Source organism: Ovis canadensis, chromosome 19 (genome assembly GCF_042477335.2).
Source record: "Ovis canadensis isolate MfBH-ARS-UI-01 breed Bighorn chromosome 19, ARS-UI_OviCan_v2, whole genome shotgun sequence".
Classification (NCBI taxonomy): Eukaryota; Metazoa; Chordata; class Mammalia; order Artiodactyla; family Bovidae; genus Ovis; species Ovis canadensis.
The window spans coordinates 75,132,754-75,155,929 of NC_091263.1; the positions used below are offsets into that span (position 1 = coordinate 75,132,754).

Genomic DNA, 23,176 nt, shown 5'->3' on the forward strand with positions numbered 1-23,176 from the left:
TGATGCTTGCTCTGAGGAGTGGCCGCAGGCACCAGTGATGATCATGATCACAACATGGAAGGCGCTCGAAGCATCTGCAGACCATCCCTCCCACTCCGGTCCGTGGAGGAATTGTCTTCCTCGAAACAGGGCCCTGGTACCAAAAAGGTTGGGCATTGCTGCCTTAGAGCAGATCAGGAGGCGAGGTGGTGGGCAGAGGTAAGAGGGAGCTCCCACTCTGCTGACTGAGGAGGGGGAACAAGGGGCCGCAAGCTGAGGAGCAGGGCACCCCTGAAAACGGGAAGAGGAGAGCAGACGCTTTGCCCTGGAGCCTCCGGAGGGGACCAGCGGCGCGGACAGCGTGATTCTCCGTCTGACCACAGAACTGGGAGTGGAGGAGTGGGTGTTGTTTCAAGCACCACGTCCCGGGAATTTCCGCAGCGGCCGTAGGAGACCGATGCAGGTGACGCAGGAGGATCCACGCAGTCAATCCCCAGACTCTGTGCTGTGCGAGCAAGAGGCGGGAGGGCGGGCTGGGGCGGAGGTGGCGGAAGGCGCCGCTCCCCTCGGTCAGCAGCGTAGTTCCAGCTACGGGAGGGGGCACTGAATCCTGGGATGCAAAGTACTACCTCCTGGGTGCGGGGCGTGGCCACATGACCCCCGGCACGTACCCCTGTGACCCCCACTCTGGCACGATGCCCCCTGACTTGCTCTGAAGGCTCCTGGCAGTGGTGCCCACCCCCCTGGAGGTGCAATGGGGGCAGTCAGAGTCTGCCGAGCTCCAGGCCCAGGTGAGCTGGTGGGGCCGGGCCGGGGGGGGGGGGGGCGGTGGTGGTGGCTCACAGGACACAGAAGTGTCTCCCGGGGACGTGCTTACATCAGCCCCAACACAGGCGGCCCTGCCTGGCAGCAGGCGCCAGAGTCTCCAGGCACGCTTAGTGCCCCTCTGCATGCCCTCTAGGTCTCTGTGTGTGCTGGGCACAGCTCCAGCCCGGGGCCAGGGCCCGAGCACTTTGTGGGGCTCCTCGCCTCAAGACGTGCCTTCCCTAGCGCTTCCGTGTTCTAGAGCCTCAGCTTCCTCGCCGGTCAGTGGAACTTCAGGTTTCCAGGGACCCTTGGGGATGACTCCTCCTGGACCTGTGGGTACTGAGGGGCTCGGCTCCCCTGGGTCCGTTGTTGGGGGCAGCTGGTGGCAGGGCGGTGTGAGGGCCATGGGCTGAGCTCCTGCCCTTGGTGGCTGGCCCCTGGGGAGACAAGCCCCTCCCTGGGTCCCACTCTGCTCGCCGCCCAGCAGGTGTGCACCCCCCCACCTTTCGGTGGGGCTCAGGGCCAGGTGAAGCACGACAGTCCGACCCCCCGGCGCGGTCTGCAGCGGGCTGGGGAACCGAGGGCGCGTGTGAGCTGTTAGGGTCATGGTTCTGTCCGCACACTGGGCTGCCGAACCACAGGAGGATCTGGTCTTTCCGCCACTCTAACTGGAAACGCTCTAGAAAGGGAACCCTAGCGAGAACTTTTGAGTCCAGCCAAGTTGACACAGAACGTTTCAGGAACACAAGCAAAGCCTAACACTCCCGATTCAGGTGGGCCCATTACGGAGGGCCCCTCGGAGGAGGTGACGTCAGAGTGGGAAGGAGGCTTGGGAGGAGCAGACGGAAGGGCAGTCAAGTCAAAGAGACAGCAGGTGCAAAGGCTCCAGGGCAGGAATGGGCCTGCATGTCTGAGGCCTCGAGCCAGGCGGCGAGGAAGGGGTTGGGGGCAGGCAGGGCTCCCCAGTGTGCGGCCACCCGCAGTAACGTCACCATTTGACTCAACCAGCTTGCATGTTACCAAAACAAGCCCTAACTCAGGAGTCTGTTTTCTGTTCCCTTTTCTGCTGTTCCCTCTGCTCCAGTGTCATTTACAAAGAGAGAGAAAGAAAGGGAAAAATATCCAACCCGGCCACTTAACCCCCTGACCGCTGATTTAGCCACACTCTCCCAGCGGGTAAGCGAGCCTTCCGGGTTCTCAGCGCAGAGTAGTCCGCTGCTTCAGCAAGGGAGGGACTGGACTTTCAGGCTTTCAGGAGGGCCCTACTGTCCTGTGCAGAAGGGCGAGGCCCCCAGTGCTGACCCCAGTGTCCCGAGGAGTGAGACAGCCCACCCAAAGGGGCGGAGGTCCATGACCACGACTTTATGGCAAGACTCCTGGGTTGGGGGGCAGGCTGGACAGGGCAGGGGCTGGGGGGCATGCCCGGAACCACTCTGCCCTTGGGGCCTCCTGCTGATTGAAGCCCCAGGGGCACAGCCCAGCAGTTGGCCTCCAGGACCTGGCTGAGTCCCCAGGGGTGACAAGTGTCGAGTCGCCTCCGAGAGGCACAGGAGCGGACCGAGCCGGGGTGGAGCTTGTGGCTGCACGGCCCAGCGGTGGCGAGGGGGCGAAAACGGCCTTGAGCGTGCAGGGGCGGGCCTCAGGACTCACTAGCAGATTGGATGGGGGTCAGGAGAGGCTTGGATTTCCTTGTGGTGGCCCTTTGGAAAAAAACAGTGCAAAACCATGGCAGAGAGACAGGCAGGGTGGGGGGAGAGACCAGGTTTCAGGGCGCACAGGCCTTGAGTCAAGCAGGGGTGGAGACAGGTGGTGATGCTCAGAATCCTTGCATGCCAGGAGGGTGCAGGCCCCTGGCCAGGACGGGGCAGAGCTGGCCATGTGTGCCCCCTCCCGCCTGGGGGCCACAGACAGCCCAGGGCCCCAGCGCTGGGTCCAGGGCAGTGAAGGGGCTGAGAAGGGCTCCCCCGCGCAGTGGACTCTTCTCCGAGCTGGTCCATCCGGCTGGGGCCTCTGGGCTCACCACCACCAGCGCTGTCGTCCGGGACGATGGCGGGCTATGCTGGGGTGATCCTAAGACAGAGCACAGACGTAGCAGAGGTGGCGCTCAGCTGGGGTGCCAGTGAGTGAGACCAGCACTGTCCCTGCCCCTGGCAGTTCCACGGACACCTGACAATGAACATGGGCCAGAGGCTGAGGCAAAAAGAGAGGAGGGCAGCAATGTTCCCTAACTAATGTCTTAATTAGGCTTCTCATAAGGGCACCCGGGTGGGGCCCAAGGATGAGAGGCTCGGCTGAGCTCAGAGTCCCGTAAGGGCTTCCTGGGCCAGAGCCAGCACGTGCAAAGGCCCTGAGGTGAGACAGACTGAGGGGAGGTCGGTGTGTCCAGAGCGCGGCCAGCCAGGGGACAGTAGGCAGCAGGCCAGGGAGCGGGTGCTTCCAGTGTGGGCAGCGGGAGCCGTGGGGGCCCTTAGCCCTCCACCTGCGGCTGTCCAGCACCACAGCTTCTATCACAGTCTCACAAGTGGGCCCCACTGGCTTCGAGACAGAACACACCGTGTCCACCCTGTGGGGAGCCTGGGGCAGGCGCTAAGGGAATGGGGTGGGATGGCGAAGCGACACCTGTGCGGTCTGTGCCTGACAGCCGCTTGAGACTGTCTCCAGCACAGCAGAGTCTTCTGTGAAATCCATGCACAGCAAGGGGGCCCACGGCACGAAAGGTGGAGAGCTGGCGTCCCTGGCCAGCATGCTCTCCCCAGAGGCCAACTCCAGAATATGCCGAGCACAGAGGCACGTGCACTTTTAAAACACAAAAGAGACCCTCACGCACACTCACTGGCTTAACAGTCTCCCGTCAGCCCTGCCAGCTCCTGGCTCTGGGGAGGCCCTTGCCTCCACGGCTGCCGCAGGTACCCCGTGGGAGCAGAGAGGCTGGGCAGCTGGGGGCGGGGATTAGGTTAAGGGTATTTGCATTTTTAAAGTTGGATTGGTATCTGCAAGGAGTCCTTGACAGTTGGCACAGAGCTGGTGGTGGTTGTTGTCCGGTCGTTAAGCTGTGTCTGACTCTTTGTGACCCCATGGACTGCAGCACACCAGGCTCCCCTGTCCTCCACTATCTCCCAGAGTTTGCTCAAATTCATTTCTATTGAATCGGTGATGCTGTCTAATCATCTCATCCTCTGCGGCCCCCTTCTCCTTTTGCCTTCAATTTTTCCCAGCATCAGGGTCTTTTCCAATGAGTCAGTTCTTCGCATCAGGTGGCCAAAGGATTGGAGTTTCAGCTTCAGCATCAGTCCTTCCAGTGAGTATTCAGGACTGATTTCCTTTAGAATGGACTGGTTGGATCTCCTTGCAGTCCAAGGGACTCTCAAGAGTCTTCTCCAACACCACAGTTCAAAAGCATCAATTCTTCAGCCCTCAGCCTTCTTTATGGTCCAACTCTCACATCCATACATGACTACTGGGAAAACCATAGCTTTGACTAGGCGGACCTTTGTCAGCAAAGACATTAAGTCGCTCTAAAGCCCCTGCCCTGGAAGGCCTGGTCTGTCTCTCCTGCAAGGTTCCGGGGGGCGGGGGGTGGTGAGAATCACGGCCTGCCTCCATCCCCCTCCCCCAAGGGCCTCCTCCCTGACCGGCTCAGGGTGCCTTCCAGCCCAGTTTTGTGGATCTTTCTGTGTCTTCTCTTCCTGCCCCGCCCACCAGTCTCAGGCCATCCTCCTTCCTCAAGACCAGCACTTCTTCAACCACCTGGAAATGAGCCTTTATCTGTCTCAGGTCTGGATGACTGGGACTTTTTTCCATGCCTCTGGTCACTTTGCAAAAGCAGATGGTTTTCATATGGCATTGGGCATGCAGCCAGTGCTGGAAGGCCAGGGAAATTCAGGGGCTTGAACAGCTCACTGGGGCCCCAGGAGCCAGAGGTGGTCTGTGGTGGGGCGCTGGGGCGTGGGCATCTGGGGTGTGGGTCACCCCATCCTTTGCTGCAGTGGCGGTTGTCTTACACACGCCTGCATCAGTCCCAGCTGGCTGGCATGTGTGTGCTAACTCGCGTTAGTCGTGTCCGACTCACCGCAACCCCATGGACTGTAGCCCGCCAGGCTTCTCTGTCCATGGAATTCTCCAGGCAAGATTACTGGAGTGGGTTGCTATTCCGTTCTCCAGGGGATCTTACCAACCCAGGGATCGAACCTGTGTCTCTATGCCTCCTGCACTGGCAGGCAGGTTCTTTACTACTAGCGCCACGTTGGAAGTTCAGGAGGTTAGAAGTCTCAAACCTCACCCCGAAAGGCTGATTCTGGGCCTGGGAATCTGCATTTTCAGGAGACACCTAGCTGGGTCTGTCTGGTTGGGGTGGGGAATGTGTAATTTCCTTGGTTCTAGCTTGCTTCAGCAAAAATTTGAAGCAATGGATGGATGAGTGTTACAGCTCCGTGTTACAGCTGAGTTTTATTTAGAACGTGAAGGAAAATACATCTTTGAGGTGTGAGGGAGTGCTGACCCAAAAGACGCAAAGAGAAGCGAGGCCCGGCCCGATCTTGGCTCCTCCCTCACGGGTTGCTTCTCCTCCCCCAGGGCTTGTGCAACCCGGCCTAGCCAGGAGGGCTGTTCGTTTCACCTGAGGTCCTCACTCAGGTTCTCAGACCCACCTTTGTTCTGTGTTCCTGGGCTTTCCCCTTCTTTGTCTCTTAGCCACCTCCATTCTGGACTGGTTTTTCCTATTCTAACTATCTAACGTTCCCCCCTCAAGAGATGGGAGGCCCAATTCTTGGGGAATAGGGGCGTCGAGGTCTCTCTGGCTACTTGCTGCTGAGCTCGGAGGGTAAGGGGCATTGGCCTGCGCTCTTGCCCGTCTCAAGCCTCAGAGTCCTTATAGCGGTGTCCATCTAAGTGTGGGCGATGCTTCCCGTGGTCGGCTGTAGCTTCGTACATCCTTGTTGGACCGGCACTGCATGTTGTAGCTTGTTGACCTGGGCAGACGCAAAACGGGTTAGACAGCCGACGATACACGGAGCAACCGTGAGCAGCATCAGTATGGCGGTGACGGGGATTAGCAGGGGCTTCAGCCAACTCCAACACCCCCCTCGCCAGGAGGATTCCCCAAAGAGAGATAGTAGCCACCCCGAGAACTCTCCAGCTCGTTCTTTGAGATCCTGTGGGGTCTGAATGTTTTTCTGAGGACTGTGAGACTTTCTTTAACTTAGCTGGAGGTATTTACCCAGAAACAACACGTCTCATTCAAGATGGGTCAAGTCCGTCCTTGTTCAGGAATCAGGAGATCTCTCTGCTGTCTGTTTTGGAGTGCAGCCCCCGCCAAGCTGTGTTGGCTCTTGAGAGCTGTCCTGAGAAATCTTATCCCGGAAACTTGATTTTGGGGTTTTCATTGGAATGGCACCCATTTGTAGTCCTGAATAGGTATCTGAGCTCTCCCAGGGGCTCACGGGTGTATTGATTTTCGGGTGTTCATTGGAATGGCACTCACCTGTAGTCCGGAATGGGCGTCTGAGCTCCAGGGGCTCACGGGTGTACTGAGTGTCCTCTTCTGTTCTCCCCCACGGCTGGGCTCGTGAGCAGTGGATCCAGGAGTCGTGTCCCGCTACCTTGACTGCTGTGGGGGTAGAAAGTATTACAGGGAAGAGACCCTTCCATGTGGGCTCGAGTTGAGCCTTTGGGGAACCATCTTTCCAGACTTTAATTAGGACTTGAGTTCTTGGAGCAGATAGTGGCGACTCCTTAGAATCTTCTGGGTCCTGGTTGACACCCCACAAGCGTATATCCTGTTGGAGTTGCCCAATGGCCACGGTATAAGACTGGAGGGTCTGAACCTCTGGATCCAGGAAGAGGTCATTGACATAAACGAAAGGTCTCCCACATAGCATCTCGTAAGGACTAAGACCAAGCTGTTCCTTAGGGGCAATGCGGGTGCGGAGGAGAGCTATTGGTAAAGCCTCCTTCCATCCCAGGGAGGTCTCCTGGGTTATCTTTTTTATTGCTGATTTTAAGAATTGGTTGGCTTGTTCTACTTTTCCTGAAGACTGCAGGCTCCAGGCACAATGGAGATAATAAGTAATGCCCAGTGCTTTAGAGCCCCCTTGGGTGACCTTGGACGTAAATGATGTCCCGTTGTCCCTTTGTAATGACCTGGGCAGACCTAGTCGCAAAATGATTTCGTGGAGCAGTTTCCCTTACCGCCTCCTCAGCCTTCTCGGTCCGGGTGGGAAAGCCTTCACTCCACCGTGTGAATGTGTCTGTCATGACTCATAGGCATTTACACCCTTGAGAAACTGGCCCCTGGGTGGGGTCCATCTGCCCGTCCTCTCCTGGGGAGGCCCCACGTTGCGGGACGGGCTGGGCCAGCTGGGGCCTTCGAGCTCCTTGGGGGTTGTCTAATGGCAAGTGGCACAAGAGGAGACCACTTGCCTTGTGGTCGTTTGGAGGCCTGTTCCTCTGAAGGACCTTTCCAGTAATCTTTGGAGGGCCTTTTCCCCTAAATGAGTGGTGGCATGCAAGGAGTTAACCAACTTCCATTGGAGGTTTCCAGGAAGAAAAATGAGTCCCTCCTTTTGGAACCACCCCATATAGTCTTCTTGTAAGCCCTCACTCTTAGCTTTAAGAGTTTCACGTTCAGTATATGAAGGAGTTTCTGGCAAATTAGTCTGTGGAACTAAGGTGGCCGCTCCTATTAGGGCATGGCTCCCCACTGCTGCTCTCCCAGCTTCCTGATCGGCTGCTTGGCTCCCTCCTGCCACTTCCGTGCTCCCTTTTTGGCGTCCTTTACAGTGGGAGACTGAAACCTCAGTGGGCAGATGCACTGCCTCCAAGAGCCTAAGGATTTTGTCACCATATTTGACTGGGGACCCTCGGGTGGTCAAATGGCTCTCTCTTCCCAATAGCAGCATGTGTGTGAGGCACCAGAAAGACATGCTTGGAGTCAGTGTAAATGGCTCCTCTTTTTCCTTTCCCCAGCTCTAAAGCTTGAGTCAGGGCCATGAGCTCAGCTGACTGGGCTGCAGTACCTGGAGGCAGAAGCTTAGCCTGTATGGTCTCAAGACTGGAGACTACTGCTCTTCTTTTTCCAGCCAAGACCAAGCTGCTTCCATTGGTGCACCAGATTTCCTCAGGATTGGCCAGAGGACCTTCTGACAATCCCGCTTGGGGTTTTGTCCAGTGGTCCAAGGTTTCTAGGCAAGAGTGAAAGGGGATAGAGCCCTTGAGGGTAGGAAGGAGGGTGGCAGGGTTACGAGCCTCACGAGGGGATATAGTCAGGTCTGGGTTTTCCATGAGTACTACTTGATATCTGAGGATGTTTGATCAGACATCCATAAATGGCCTCTCCCATTCAGGAGTTGTTTCACTTGGCGGCTGGTAAAAATAGTTAGGCTGCCCCCAAGAGAGAGTTTTAAAGCATCTTCTATCAGGACTGGAATAGATGCAAAATTTCAAAGGCAGGGAAAGAGCTCTTCTCAGTAAGAGAAGGGCACTCAGGGACCACCAGAAACTGGTGGGAGAAATATCTGCGCATCCCAGCAACAAAGAAGTGCTCGGGTGAACCTTTTTATAATTGCTTTTCTTGTAGCACCCAAAATGGTACAGGTTTGGGAGGAGAAGGCTTCGGAGTAAGAGGTCAGGACAGAGTAGGTTGCCCCCGTGTCAACCAAGAAATTCTCAACCTACCGGCCACATCCAGTTGCACCCTTGGCTCCAGCCCCGTGATGATTGTCTGTGACAGGCAGGCTGGCTGGAGCGGGCCGCTTCAGTCCTGTTGAACCATCGTGAGGGCAGGCTTGGCACTTGACCTTGAGGCTCTTGGGTCCCCAGGGCAGAGTGCCGTCCAATGTCCCAATTGATGGCATTTGTAGCAAGCCATTTTAGGAGACTTGTCACTCTTTGAACACTCTTTGGCCAAATGTCCTGCCTGTCTGCAGATCAGGCATTTGCCCTGTGCCTTGTCCTTCAAGGACTCGGGTGCCATAGGGTTTCCCTGGAGGGCGGCCAGCATCTGGGCATGCCTTGTCTCTTTCCTTTTATCCCTTTCCTGAGCCTTGGCCTCCCTCTCCTGTTCTCTGTTATAAAAGGTATTGGTGGCTGTCTGGACCACCTCATCTAAAGAGGCAGCAGGGTCCTGCTGCTGGAGCTGTTGGAACTTTATCCTGATGTCTGATGCACGTTAGGACAAGAATTTGTCCTTTGAAGTCACCTGTCTCTCATGAGAGTTTAAGTCCAGATTGGTAAACTTTTGGAGAGCCTATTTCAGACTTTCCAGAAAGGCAGTGGGGTTCTCGTTGGATTCCTGAGTTATTGCTGAGACTGGGCACAGCCCCACAGCCAGTGGGCTTACCTCTATTGCCATGGGCAGACTTCCTTAGGGATAAACCTTTTTAAAGCTCATTCTACCCAGTACTGTTGCAGCCCGAGAGCCGTGTGTGCCCGAGTCAGGGTGCAGATCCCCAGGCAGGCTGAGGTGTGACAGCCTCCTGGAGATTGAATCCCCAGGCAGGTCGAGGCAGGTTGGCCTCCCAAGAATTGGGTCCCGGGACAGTTCGAATCGTGTTGACCTCCTGGGACCCCTGGACTGCAGTTGGGTATACCCAAGGCCTCCAGCGTGACCAGTGCTGGGTAGGATTAAGGGGTTGTAACCTTAACTCATTGCTGGTTTGTCCACCACGGATGGGAATAGACACCATGATGTAAAGCAATCCAAGCCTGTGCCCTGAGACTGGGAACTTGGTGAAGCAGCCGTCAGGCTCATCCTCTTATCGCTCTGAGGGACTGTAAGTCACTGACTTCCTCCCCTAGTCCTCCATAAGAATAGCTTAGGGTATCTCCCATGGTAAACACTTCATTGTCATAGACCCACTGTAGGTAATAACAGAATGGGCAGGGAACAAGGCTGGTTCCAAACAGGAAAAGGAGCACGTCGAGGCTGGATATTGTCCCCCTGCTTATTTAACTTCTATGCAGAGTACATCATGAGAAATGCTGGGCTGGAAGAAGCACAAGCTGGAATCAAGATTGCTGGGAGAAACATCAGTAAGCTCAGATATGCAGATGACACCACCCTTATGGCAGAAAGTGAAGAAGAACTAAAAAGCCTCTTGATGAAAGTGAAAGAGGAGAATGACAAGTTGACCTAAAACTCAACATTCAGAAAATGAAGATCATGGCATCTGGTCCCATCACTTCCTGGCAAATAGATGGGGAAACACTGGAAACAGTGACAGACTTTATTTTTCTGGGCTCCAAAATCACTGCAGATGGTGACTGCAGCCATGAAATTAAAAGACGCTTACTTCTCGGAAGGACAGTTATGACCAATCTAGACAGCATATTAAAAAGCAGAGACATTACTTTGTCAACAAAGGTCCGTCTCGTCAAGGCTATGGTTTTTCCAGTGGTCATGTATGGATGTGAAAGTTGGACTATAAAGAAAATAGAGCACAGAATTGATGCTTTTGAACTGTGGTGTTGGAGAAGACTCTTGAGAGTCCCTTGGACTGTAAGGAGATCCAGCCAGTCCATCCTAAAGGAGATTGGTCCTGGGTGTTCATTGGAAGGACTGATGTTGAAGCTGAAACTCCAATCCTTTGGCCACCTGATGTGAAGAGCTGACTCGCTGGAAAAGACCCTGGTGCTGGGAAAGATTGAAGGCAGGAGGAGAAGGGGATGACAGAGGATGAGATGGCTGGATGGCATCACTGACTCAATGGACATGAGTTTGGGTAAATTCTGGCAGTTGGTGATGGACAGGGAGGCCTGGTGTGCTGTGGTTCATGGGGTCACAGAGAGTCAGACATGAGTGAGCGACTGAACTGAACTGAATGACAAAGGAGTGGGTTATCTGGCCCTGTTAGGTGCGTTAAGAGTATTTTAATAATAGCTGCGTGGAGCAATGTTGCCCACAAGGGGGCAGGGTCCTGGTTGCAGGAGTCAGTAAGTGGCTTAAAGGCAAAACAGTAAGAGGCAACAGACCAGGTGTTTGATGAAAGTGGAGTGGAGATTTGATCCAGCGGGTATGTTTGTAACTTAAGGAGAAGGGTGGTAAGGATTTGGGCCCAAATGGCCTGAGGTGCTAACTCCCAAATTGGCAAACATCATCCCTGGAAGCCCAGTTGCCCTTGAAGGGATGCCACCAACAGAAGGACTTGGGAGGCAGTGGGAGCCTGCCACCCACCCTGGCGGGTTCACTGAGAGGCGCTGTTGTCGCACATGTTTTGGGAAACATGGAAGATGAAGGCCTGAAACAGGAGGGAAGGGGGCATGGCACAACATTTTAAAGAATGCATAGTCCAAGGGCATAACAGTCAGCTTTCATTCCAATCCCGAAGAAAGGCAATGTCAAAGAATGCTTAAACTACCCCCCAATTGCACTCATCTCACATGCTAGCAAAGTAATGCTTAAAATTCTCTAAACCAGGCTTCAACAGTACGTGAACCGTGAACTTCTAGATGTTCAAGCTGGATTTAGAAAAGGCAGAGGAACCAGGGATCAAATTGCCAACATCCGCTGGATCATCGAAAAAGAGTCCCAGAAAAACATCTGCTTTATTGACTACACCATAAACTTTGACTGTGTGGATCACAACAAACTCTGCAAAATTCTTAAAGAGATGGGAATACCAGACCACCTGACCTGCCTCTTGAGAAATCTGTATGGAGGTCAGGAAGCAACAGTTAGAACTGGACATGAAACAACAGACTTGTTCCAAATCAGGAAAAGAGTACGTCAAGGCTGTATATTGCCACCCTGCTTATTTAACTTATATGCAGAGTACATCATGAGAAACGCTGGACTGGATGAAGCACAAGCTGGAATCAAGATCGCCGGGAGAAACATCAGTAACCTCAGATATGCAGATGACACCACCCTTATGGCAGAAAGTGAAGAGGAACTAAAAAGCCTCTTGATGAAAGTGAAAGAGGAGAGTGACAAGTTGACCTAAAACTCAATATTCAGAGAACTAAGATTATGGCAGCCGGTCCCATCACTTGCTGGCAAATAGATGGGGAAACAATGGAAACAGTGACAGACTTTATTTTTTTGTGCTCCAAAATCACTGCAGATGGTGACTGCAGCCATGAAATTAAAAGACGCTTGCTCCTTGGAAGAAAAGTTTTGACCAACCTAGACAGCATATTAAAAAGCAGAGACATTACTTTGCCAACGAACATCCATCTAGTCAAAGCTGCGGTTTTTCTAGTGGTCATGTATGGATGTGAGAGTTGGACTATAAAGGAAGCTGAGCACCGAAGAATTGATGCTTGTGACCTGTGGTGTTGGAGAAGACTCTTGAGAGTCCCTTGGACTACAAGGAGATAAAAGCAGTCCATCCTAAAGGAAATCAGTCCTGAATATTCATTGGAAGGACTGATGTTGAAGCTGAAACTCCAATACTTTGGCCTCTTGATTCGAAGAACTGATTCATTGGAAAAGACCCTGATTCTGGGAAAGATTGAAGGTGGGAGGAGAAGGGGATGACAGAGGATGAGATGGTTGGATGCCATCACTGACTCAGAGGACATGAGTTTGAGTAAACTTCAGGAGTTGGTGATGGACAGGGAGGCCTGGTGTGCTGCAGTCCATGGGGTTGCAAAGAGTGGGACACGACTGAGAGACTGAATTGAACTGAAGGGCATAACGTAAACTGATTAAAATCAAATGGGTCTAAGATGACAAACAAGCCAATTTCAGCTAAACCTTCATCCTCAGTCTGCAAGCTAAGTGACATACCCAGGGGTGCCAGGACAGTCCCAAGGCACTGTCAAAGACCGATGAATGGGTAGCTCCCTTGTTGTTGGAATGACCCTCCCACTCATTAACATATGAAATCACCCAACTCACTAACACTAACCGCACCACATTCCACGGCCACAGGCTCGTCCTCTGTGACGGCCCACACTCGTGGAATGTGTTTACCTCTGAATCCGAACAAATCTACCTCTTGCCTATTGCTGGGTCTGCCACGGAATTTTATTTTGCAATGAGACATCAGGAACCTGAGCTTCATTAGGTCCTGAAACTGAGTGCCATGGATTCCGGCCTGGCTCAAGCCCTGGTCGGACACGGCTGAGTGACTGAGCACAGCACAGAGTCCCTGATGTGTGGGCTTGAGTCCCAATCTTAGGTGAACAGTTTCAAACACAATTTTTGGAAATGGAAAGATGATGACCTGCCCAGTACTTTGTAAATAGTGGCATAAATGGAGAGAGGAGCTGAAGGACGGGAGGGAAAAGAGGTGGGAGAAACGTGTCTAGAAATCCCCTTCCTAACTTGCCGGGAAATCTGCTAAATACCTGCCCTGTACTCACATTTTCAGTGGCCTGACCCGGCTTAAAGGGGGTTAGGGCAGAAGAGCCTCCACCCGCCTGGGCACCTGCTGCCGAGGCACAGCAGACAGCAGAGCCTTCGGGGCACCCTGGGCACCTACTGCCGCTCAGCCGATTGCTGGGGCTTCGAGGAAGCAAGGAATGAGAGGTTGTGAAGGGATTGAGATTCTGGCAGCCATATGTTCTTCCAGCCATAGAAGCGAGGATTTCCTACCCTGACGGGAGGTCTTCTGGACTCTGAGACGGAGCCACCTCAGCTTTCTGCCGTGTTCGTTTTTGCTGTCCCCATTTCTAGCACCCTGGGCTTCTTGTCACTTCCCCTGTGCTGGGTTTTCTTCGCGTTCAGCTTCCACCGTGGGAGCTTTTGCTGAGTTGGGCTTTTGCTCTGTTTGGCCTCTGCCTTGTGGGAGCCGAGTTGAGGTTGTTTCAGCCAGGTTAAATCCAAGTCACGGCATCATATGTGTCAGGGAAGTTTGTAATTTCCTCGATTCTCTCTCACTGCAGCAAAAATTTGAAGCAACGGACGGATTAGTGATACAGCTCAGGTTTATTTGGCAAACAAAGGGAAATACACCCTCTAGGCATGAGGGCGGGCCGACCCAAAAGATGCGCAGGGAAGAGAAGCCCCGATCTTCTAGGCTTCCTCCTTTTATACGTTCGTCTCCTCCCCCTGCACCTGCCCTGTGTACACTGGGCTGGCCGGCAAGGCTGTATGTTTTGCCCGTGTGCACTGGGCTGGCGGGGAGGGCTATATGTTTTGGGCTGGCCAGGAGGGCTGTGTGTTTTGCCCTGTGTGCACTGGGGTGGCCGGGAGGGCTGTATGTTTTGCCTGAGGGCCTCGCTCTGGTCCGCTCATCTGCTTGTTCTGTATTCGTGGGCTTTTCCCTTCTGTGTCTTTTGGCCACTGCCCTTCTGGACCCCTTTTCCCTATTCTAACTACCGAACAGGTCAGGACTGCTCCAAGGCACTGCTGTGTGCCAGGTGCTGCCTGGACGTTCGGGCTGCAGCAGCAAGCACTCAGGGAAAGACTTCAGCCCTTGGGAGCCTGCTTTCTGCCGTGGAAGATGTCACAGACAGTGGGAAGGCTCAGGCAGGAAGCGGGAGGCGGGTCAGGAGCGAGACAGGCCGGGCGAGATGAGAGGAGGGGCCCCACGGGGCCCCTGACCCTGAGTCTCGAGTCTCGTCTCCTGAGGTCTGAGGGGTGGTCCTCCAGCTTGGCTGGGTGATAGCTGCCTGAACTCTGGGCCCACCTGCACTTGGGAGGGAAGAGGCTGCCTTCGCCAGCTGCTCCCAGGGTGCCAGACCAGGGGCGGGCAGGGTGTGCCAGGGGCAGCTGCAGGCTTGGGGGCAGGCCCAGGGGGAGCTGCGTGGCCTTCACACGCCTTGACCTGTCTGGGCCTCGGTTTCCTCATCTGTGAAACCGAGAAGGACATGCTGGCTCCCCGAGAAGCCTCGTGGCCTCTGGATGCATCTCCATGGACGGCTGCCTTGGGCACAGACGAGCCTGCTGGGCTGACTGTGGGCCCTGTGGTCCCGTTTTTCTCTCCCCAGGAGGTGTTTGTCACTCCCAGGCTGTGGCTTACAGGTAAATTTGAGACTCTTGCCTTTAAAAGTAATTTCTAATTCCCAGGAAGCCTTCAGGGCTTCGGTGTTTTATCTTGAAACACATAAAAAAGGCTGGTGCGCATATCTGCTTTCACTTCGTGTTCACTGGCGCATCGGGGGTGTTTTCCAATGCACGAAGCCCCTTCCTTCCTGGCTCCCTGAGTTTTCTTCCAAGCTGCTCTCCCCAGGCCCACCCAGCGGCCCTCTGCCCTGCTCCCCCTTGGATCCCCGCTGCCTGGAGTCCCCTCCCCCTCCAGGGGGCTGCCTGTGCCCTCTCCCTTCCGCCTCTGCCCAGGGACACCTGCCCCTCGCCATTGCTGTTGTTTAGTCACTAAGTTTTGTCCAACTCTCTGCGACCCCGTGGACTGTAGCCCACCAGGCTCCTCTGTCCATGAGATTCTCCAGGCAAGAATGCTGGAGTGGGTTGCCATTTCCTCCTGCAAGGGGTCTTCCCAAGCCAGGGATTGGACCTGTGTCTTTGGCTTGGTGGGTGGATTCTTTAACTTCTGAGCCACCAGGGAAGCCCTCCCCTTGCTGAGCACTGTCCAGAGAGCCCCCCGCACCCCACTGCCCTCCCAGCCCCCTCAGGCTAGCTGAGCCCCACTGCCTGTCTCCCGGCCTGTGCCCGCTGGGCTCTAGGCAGTGTCTGTCTCTCCCCAGAAGGTTAGCTCTTTGAGGGGAGCGACTTTTGCTTCTTTTGCTCTTAGCCGCACTCCCAGCATGCCTAGTGGTGGTAAACACTCAGTAGTGACTCTTTCTTGAGAGATGGAAGGAGTCATCTCGCCCTGCACACTTGCCCAGGCTGGGGTCCACCCCCGGAGGATAGTCCGAGGCTCTGTGGCTGGTTCTAGCTCCAGCACTGGCTCAGACCTGGGACCGGGGCAGGCGAGGACTGGCTGGGACAGAGCTTCCTGCACCCCCAGTCCGGCTCCCCACACCCTCCCCGGGGGGCCTCCCCTTCCTGACGCTGCACTTGCGGTCCTCCCTAAGCTGTGATGGGCCCCACGGGGCCCCTGACCCCGAGTCTTGTCTCCTGAGGTCTGAGGGGTGGTCCTTCAGCTTGTCTGGGTGACAGCTGCCTGAGCTCTGGGCCCACCTGCACTTGGGAGGAAAGAGGCTGCCTTCGCCAGCAGCTCCCGGTGCCAGACCAGGGGCAGGCAGAGGGGTGGCTGCAGCACAGAGAGTGACCAGCACAGGCCTCAAGGGGCTTTGCCCCCTGTTTTCCCGTCACCTCCAGGCCACCAGCAAATCTAGCAGATCTCGCCCAGAGAAGCGGACATCCCACTGGTCCCCCATCCTTTGGGAAGGCTCAAGTGTGCTGCCATGAACAGCAGTGGGCACTGGGTGCTGGGAACCTGTGAGATGTTCACCTTCTTTCCAGTTCAGCTCAGTTCAGTCGCTCAGTCGTGTCCAACTCTTTGCAACCCCATGGACTGCAGCACACCAGGCCTCCCTGTCCGTCACCAACTCCTGGAATTCACTCAAACTCATGTCCATTGAGTCGGTGATGCCATCCAACCATCTCATCCTCTGACATCCCCTTTTCCTGCCTTCAGTCTTTCCCAGCATCAGGGACTTTTCCAATGAGTCAATTCTTCACATCAGATGGCCGAAGTATTGGAATTTCAGCTTTAGTATCAGTCTTTCCAAAGAATATTCAGGACTGATTTCCTTTAGGATGGACTGTTTGGATTTCCTTGCAGTCCAAGGGACTCTCAAGAGTTTTCTCCAATACCACAGTTCAAAAGCATCAATTCTTCAGTGCTCAGCTTTCTTTATAGTCCAATTCTTACATCCATACATGACTACCGGAAAAACTGTAGGTTTGACTACACGAATCTTTGTTGGCAAAGTAATGTCTCTGCTTTTTAATATGCTGTCTAGGTTGGTCAAAACTTTTCTTCCAAGGAGCAAGCGTCTTTTAATTTCATGGCTGCAGTCACCATCTGCAGTGATTTTGGAGCACAAAAAAATAAAGTCTGTCACTGTTTCCATTGTTTCCCCATCTATTTGCCAGCAAGTGATGGGACCGGCTGCCATAATCTTAGTTCTCTGAATGTTGAGTTTTAGGTCAACTTGTCACTCTCCTCTTTCACTTTCATCAAGAGACTTTTTAGTTCTTCTTCCCTTTCTGCCATAAGGGTGGTGTCATCTGCATATCTGAGGTTACTGATGTTTCTCCCGGCGATCTTGATTCCAGCTTGTGCTTCATCCAGTCCAGCGTTTCTCATGATGTACTCTGCATATAAGTTAAATAAGCAGGGTGGCAATATACAGCCTTGACGTACTCCTTTCCTGATTTGGAACCAGTCTGTTGTTCCATGTCCAGTTCTAACTGTTGCTTCCTGACCTGCATATAGATTTCTCAAGAGGCAGGTCAGGTGGTCTGGTATTCCCATCTCTTTCAGAATTTTGCAGAGTTTGTTGTGATCCACACAGTCAAAGTCTATGGTGTAGTCAATAAAGCAGAAGTAGATGTTTTTCTGGGACTCTCTTGCTTTTTCCATGATCCAATGGACGTTGGCAACTTGATCTCTGGTTCCTTTGCCTTTTCTAAACCCAGCTTGAACATCTGGAAGTTCACAGTTCACCTTCTTTCACATTACTTAAACAGTTATATACAGCTTCCGTGGTGGCTCAGAGGTGTAGAGTCTGTCTTCCGACGGAGGGGACACAGCTCGATGCCTGAACCAGGAAAGTCCCACGTGCCTCAGGGCGGCTAGACTCGTGCGTCTCTGCTGAGCTTGCCTTCTAGAGCCTGTGCCCCACAGTGAGAGCAGCCGCTGCAGTGGCAAGCCTGCGCACCCCGCCTGGAGGGTAGCCCCTGCTCGCCGGAGCTCGAGAAGCCTGTATGCAGCACAAGGACAGCACAGCAGTAATAAACATCAATGCTTTTTTAAAGAAGCTCAAACTCCAATATGTTGGCCACCTGATGCGAAGAGCTCAGTCATTTGAAACGACCTGGATGCTGGGAAAGATTGAAGGCAGGAGAGGGGGACGATAGAGGATGAACTGGTTGGATGGCATCACTGACTCGATGGATGTGAGTTTGGGCAGGCTCCGGGAGTTGGTGATGGACAGGGAGGCCTGGCGTGCTGTGGTCCGTGGGGTCGCAGAGAGTTGGACACATTCATGTGAAGTGCTGACTGGACCCCCGTCTCCTCAGGTGCAGGGCTCACTGCTGTGTCCTCAGCTCTGCTCTGCTGGTTGCTGGCGTGAGGAGGGCCGTTCTGTCACACAAGCTACATTGCAAATCCCGGCAATTATTTTGCCCACAAATCTTCCATTTGAGCAGGTGCGGAGGGGGCAGTTTACTTCTGCACCACTTGGAATTTGCTGGTGATTTGCAGCCTGGAGCCTGAAATTATCTGAAAGTTTGGTGACTCATGCCTGGGACAGATGCTGCCTCCAGGCTGAGGCCTCAACTGGGGTTACTAGCCAGGACACCCACGTGCAGTCTCCCCATGTGGCCAGGGCTTCCTCAGAACAAGGAAGCTGGTTCCAGGGCAGACAGTCCAGGAGAGAGAGCCAGGAGGAAGCCCTCTGTCTGTTGTGGCCTAGTCTGGAGAGTCACTCTACCTGACTCCCACGCCTGCTGTTCGTCAGGGCGTCCCGAATACCTGCCAAGGTCCGAGGGATGTCCTGGTGGAGAGCAGTGGGGTTCTGGAAGGCCATTCAGGACGTGCTGTTCTGGCTATTTCTGGAAAATGCTACCTGTCATAATGGTCTGCAAATGCCTTCAAGGTTCCAGGAGAAAAATTACTCCTACCTAGAACTCTGTACCCTGCCAACCTATCAGTCACGTGATTGAAAGTGCAGGCTCTCGAAAGTTCACTCCCGTGAAGGTCTCAGAAAGCCTCTAAAAGAACACTCCACCAAAACAAGGGAGGGGAGCAAGGGTGCAGAAGACACTGTCCTGCAGGGAAGAAGGAAGTTAAGTCCTAAGGTGACGACTAACCAGGAGGCCAAGAGATCAATCAGACATCCTAAGAGCAAGAGGGCGTGGTGTCCCCGGGGCATCTGTGTGGGAAGACACGCGCCCCGAAGGCGCTGCCGCAGCACCCCGTGCACCTGTCACTGGGAAGTGATATTTAGAATCACTGTAGTGACGAGTGATCACAATACAGAATGAAACAGATGGCAAGGAGACTGGCTGAATAAACAGAGCCGGGACACAGGATGTGTACAGATGCTTCATATGTGGCCACGATCAAAGTGCAGATAGAGGAACTATAGACCTTAGTGTTTGGCAGCAATCCTTTAGCCAACCAGGGGAAGAGTGACACTGAGCCTCTGACATACTACAGACACGCACGAATAGTTTCCAGGAGGATTAAAGACAAAAACGTGGACGGCATGTCTGTAAAGCCTTTAGAAAATGGCGACATTTGTCATACACATAACTGACCAGGGATGGTCGTGTGGTGTTTTAATTGCGAAGTTGTGTTGGACTCTTTGGGACCCCATGGACTGTAGCCCACCAGGCTTCTCTGTTCACGGGATTTTCTAGGCAGGAATACTGGAGTGGGTTGCCATGCCCTCCTCCAGGGGGTCTTCCCCACCCACAGACAAAACCCACACCTCCTGCACTGGCGGATGGATTCTTCACCACTGAGCCACACACAGGAAGCCCCAGGTTAGATTGCTGTTGGCTTCAGAAGTGCTCACATGGTAAAGGTCTGCCCACAATGTGGGAGACCTGGGTTCGATCCCTGGGTCAGAAAGAGCCTCTGGAGAAGGAAATGGCAACCTACTCTAGTACTCTTGCTTGGAAAATCTCATGGATGGAGGAGCTTAGTAGGCTACAGTCTATGGGGTGGCAAAGAGTTGGACATGACTGAGAGACTTCACTCACTTTTCACTAAAGGGCCCAGCAAAGTTGGGGTAAAAACACCTTGGGTTAGAGTTTGGGGAGGATGGGGTTTAAACTGTGTTTCTGAAACAGGATTCTGAATAAATGAGGATTCCGGTGGAGACGGGACTGGGGCAGGACTGCAGGTTTCCCGGCCAGGTTTAAATCAGGCAGGTGGGAGGGGGAGGGTGTTTGCCGGTGGGCACGGGGGCCGCCTAGACTGTGATGGCCACGCCTCCCGTCCCTCTACAGCCCCCCCCCCCCCGCCCCCGCTCCTCGGCGGCCTGCAGCGGTCCAGGAAGGGGCCCTGGGGTCCCCAGCAGGACTCGGTGCCCGCAGGTGGCCGCGGCCTCTTCCGCGGGCGCGCAGAACAGCGATGCGGGCTCCGCCGCGCGCTCGCCCGGCCACAAGGTCGCCGTTTGCGCCTGACGTGGGCCCTCCGCTCGGCTTGTTTACCGTCCTGCGTCACCGGGAAACGTCCGGCCGCGGCCGGGGACAAAAGGTTCTTCCCTGGTGAGTCCCGCCGGACAGAGGGCGTTCGGGGGCGGCGTGCACACCGCCTTCGGGCGCCGCCAGGCGGCCGATCGGACCGCGCGCAGCCGCCGCTCTGCCCGCCTGCCCCAGCGTCCTTTGATCCCTGGAGCAAATCTGATCCCGGGAGCGATGACAGACCCCCATCACGGCGGGAACGACATGCCAACCCTCCCTGACCCCGCCCCAGCCCGTGGGCCTCCATCTCCCCTCTCCACCACTGCCTCGCAGGGACACTCCCGTTCCCTACGCTCCTCAGCGTCCCTGCTCCCCCAGGGCCCCCCCAGGACCCTGTTTAGACCCTAGGCATACTCGAACCCGGCCCAGACTCCTACCCTGGGCTCCAATACTTTGTCTGTAGCTCTCTGAACACATTCTCCTGCAGCAAAATGTGGATACAAAAAGCTGCCCTGTTTTCTCCCCAGATACCAATCAAATTACCTGCCCATCTGTGCTGTCAGGCAAGCAATCCAATGACAGGGAGGGGAACAGCAGGCTAGTCCCAAGCACTGCCAGGGCAGGTGAGGGCCCGGGGTGGGAGGAGCCTGCGGGGCAGGTGGAATGCTTCATACTCCCTTCCAGGGCCTGGTGGCCTCCCTGGGCAGGTCCACAAGGGTAGCGTGGACTGCAGCAAGGCTGGAGCCAAGCAGCCCCGTGTGGCGGGCAGGTGAGGTGGGAGCTGTGCACAGGGTCCATTCGGCCCACGCGAGCTCTGGCTCACCGTGAGGCAGACGTTCTATGTCCTGCAAGCTGGGCCTGAAGGGAAGGGAGAGGGGAATCCAGACACGAGCGGTTGGGGCAGGCGCCCGTCCAGCGAGTGGGAGTCACCAAGAGGGCGCCTGGGTTTCCATCGGTGGCACGGCAGCTCCTCCCCGCTGCCTCTGTCAGCCTCCAGACCCCCGGGGCAGCCACGGAGGCGTCCTACGTGGTCCACGTCCATTCTGCAGGAGACGACTGGCACCCAGGGGAGGGGTTCTAAACTTACACGGGCCTGGACGTCAGGCTCCCTGAGGCCAAGAAGCACAGGGAGGGACCCTGCCTGGCTGAGAACCCACAGTGTCCATCCCCTGCTGCGGACCCCCTAACCTGGCCCTCCCCAGATGCCTGGGCACCCTGTCTCCCCAGGCAGGGGCTGGGGTGGGTTGGGGTGGAGGAGGCACAGGGGTGGTCATGCTTTGGGCTGTGCAGTCAGACTGCCCAGGTTTGGGTCCCAGCTCTGCCTCTTACGGGCTGTGGTCACGGGAGAACACCTTCCAGTCTGACTGCCAGCTTCCTTGTGGAGATCGCGACCACCCTGCTGGGGTGCCCTGCAGACCTCCAGTCAGGACACCCCTCCGACCACCCTATGATGCAGGCCACCCTTCCAACCACACTATGACCCAGGACGCCCCCCGGCCACACTGTGATCCAGGACACCCCTCCAGCCATGCTGTGACCCAGGAGGCCCCTCCGGCCGCATTGTGACCCAGGACACCCCTCCAGCCATGCTATGACCCAGGACACCCCTCCAGCCGCACTACAACACAGGACGCCCCTCCAGCCATGCTGTGACCCAGGACGCCCCTCTGGCCGCACTGTGACCCAGGATGCCCCTCCGGCCGCACTGTGACCCAGGACCCCCCTTCAGCCACGCTATGACGGAGGCAGACTGGCATCCTGAGCCAGGTCCTGGGTTCTGTGCTCTTACACAGCATCTCTCCCAGGTGTTATGTTCCACTTTTTAGGTGGAGAAACTGAGACCCAGAGCACTAAAGTAAATTGTCCGGCGTCACACAGCCAGAGAGGGTCAGCATGGACCCATCCCAGCCTGATGCCACAGCCTGTCCCCTTGGCCACCAAGGTCTCCTGTCTCTGAGCAGTGAGTGGGGGTCAGGCTCTCATCTGGAAAACAGAAGCCCCCGGAGTTTCCAGGAGAGGAACTGTAATATAGGAAATGTGTCACACATGTGACAGAAGGAACTAGATGCTGAAATGGGAATGAGTGGTGGGGCCGTGGGAAATTAGCCGGGGCTCCTGGCCAGGCTGGAACCATGCAGGCCTGCCCGGAGGCCACAGCCGAGGAGCCCTTGAAAGCAGAGGGAGGGGACAGGTGCTCTGGCTCCAGCGTGTCCCGGCCCTCCAGCCTCTCTCCCACCAGACCCCTCGGGCGTCCGAGGAGCCAGGGCTAGGCAGTGTTGGCGGAAGGACCTGGAGGATGTGGGCCATGATGGGACAGAGCAGCAGGGTGCCCTGTTCCAGGGACATCTCCCAAGAGGTCAGCCTCAAACTGAGTCTTGAGAAATGTAGTGGAACCAAGCAGGACCCTCTGGGGCCTTCCTGGGATAGACCTACCCACTCATGTCATCCACTTGCCTCTTGTCTGTAGAAAAACATTCGCTGAAGAATAAATGTGATCAGAGAAATGAGAAAACACAGAGGAAAAGGAAAACAGTCAAGTAAGACAAAATAAGGAGAGGTTAGTCATTAAACTGAGCACAGCACAGAGCCAGGGAGCTCTAGGTCTTCCTCAAGGGCTGGAGGTGGCATTTTGAGCCCCACCCCTTGAGCTGTTTTGCAGACACCGAAACCCATGCCCGATGGGAGAAACTGTGTGCTGCCCGCAAGCTGTGGCCCCCAGAGTGGACAGAACCAGAGGGTGATGAAGCTGACCCCAGGTTACCTCACAGTCGGAAGAATGTCCCGCGCTGATCATGGCCTCCACAGCCCTCTGCCCTGGCATAGCCCCCCTCCTACGTGATCTCCAGGCAAAACCCAGGGCTTGAGTTGAGTCTTGGACATAAGTCCACCGTCTCCCCAAGACTGCCAGTTTCCCCAATAAAACCATCTTTCCTGTTACCTAACACTTGTCCCTCATTATCGATTTCTTGATCGACCTGCAGCTGAACCCGAGTTTGCTAACAGTAGGAGTTTGACATCAGAATAAAGGTCTTTCCAAAAAATGGGGCACTAGAAGCCCAGGCACAGAGTCGGTTTTGTAGGAGTGGCCTGAGACCTGCTGCCATGGGAACATACCAGCTCCTGTCCACTCGCTGGACCACCTGGGCCTCTGACAACCCCCCCTGCTGGGCTGGGGACCCCTTC

The 23,176-nt window shown here is 55.2% G+C and overlaps 1 protein-coding gene and 1 long non-coding RNA gene across 4 annotated transcripts in view; one reads left to right on the top strand and one right to left on the bottom strand.

Moving 5' to 3' along the window:
• The window catches only part of KLF15 (KLF transcription factor 15), a 42,418-nt gene that overhangs the window by 17,956 nt on the left and 1,286 nt on the right, over nt 1-23,176 (top strand). The window lies entirely within an intron of this gene.
• On the bottom strand, nt 5,199-22,926 carry LOC138424141 (uncharacterized). Of its 3 annotated transcripts, XR_011250652.1 has the most exons (6): nt 22,755-22,926; nt 13,322-13,605; nt 8,458-8,542; nt 7,800-7,964; nt 6,266-6,391; nt 5,201-5,753 (listed from the first exon to the last, which is right to left on the bottom strand). It is a non-coding gene; the product is annotated as an uncharacterized lncRNA (long non-coding RNA). The 3 variants fall into 3 exon arrangements; XR_011250651.1 differs by lacking the exons at nt 13,322-13,605; nt 22,755-22,926 and having other exon boundaries at nt 5,199-5,753; nt 8,458-12,418; XR_011250653.1 differs by lacking the exons at nt 13,322-13,605; nt 22,755-22,926 and having other exon boundaries at nt 6,266-6,388; nt 8,458-10,991.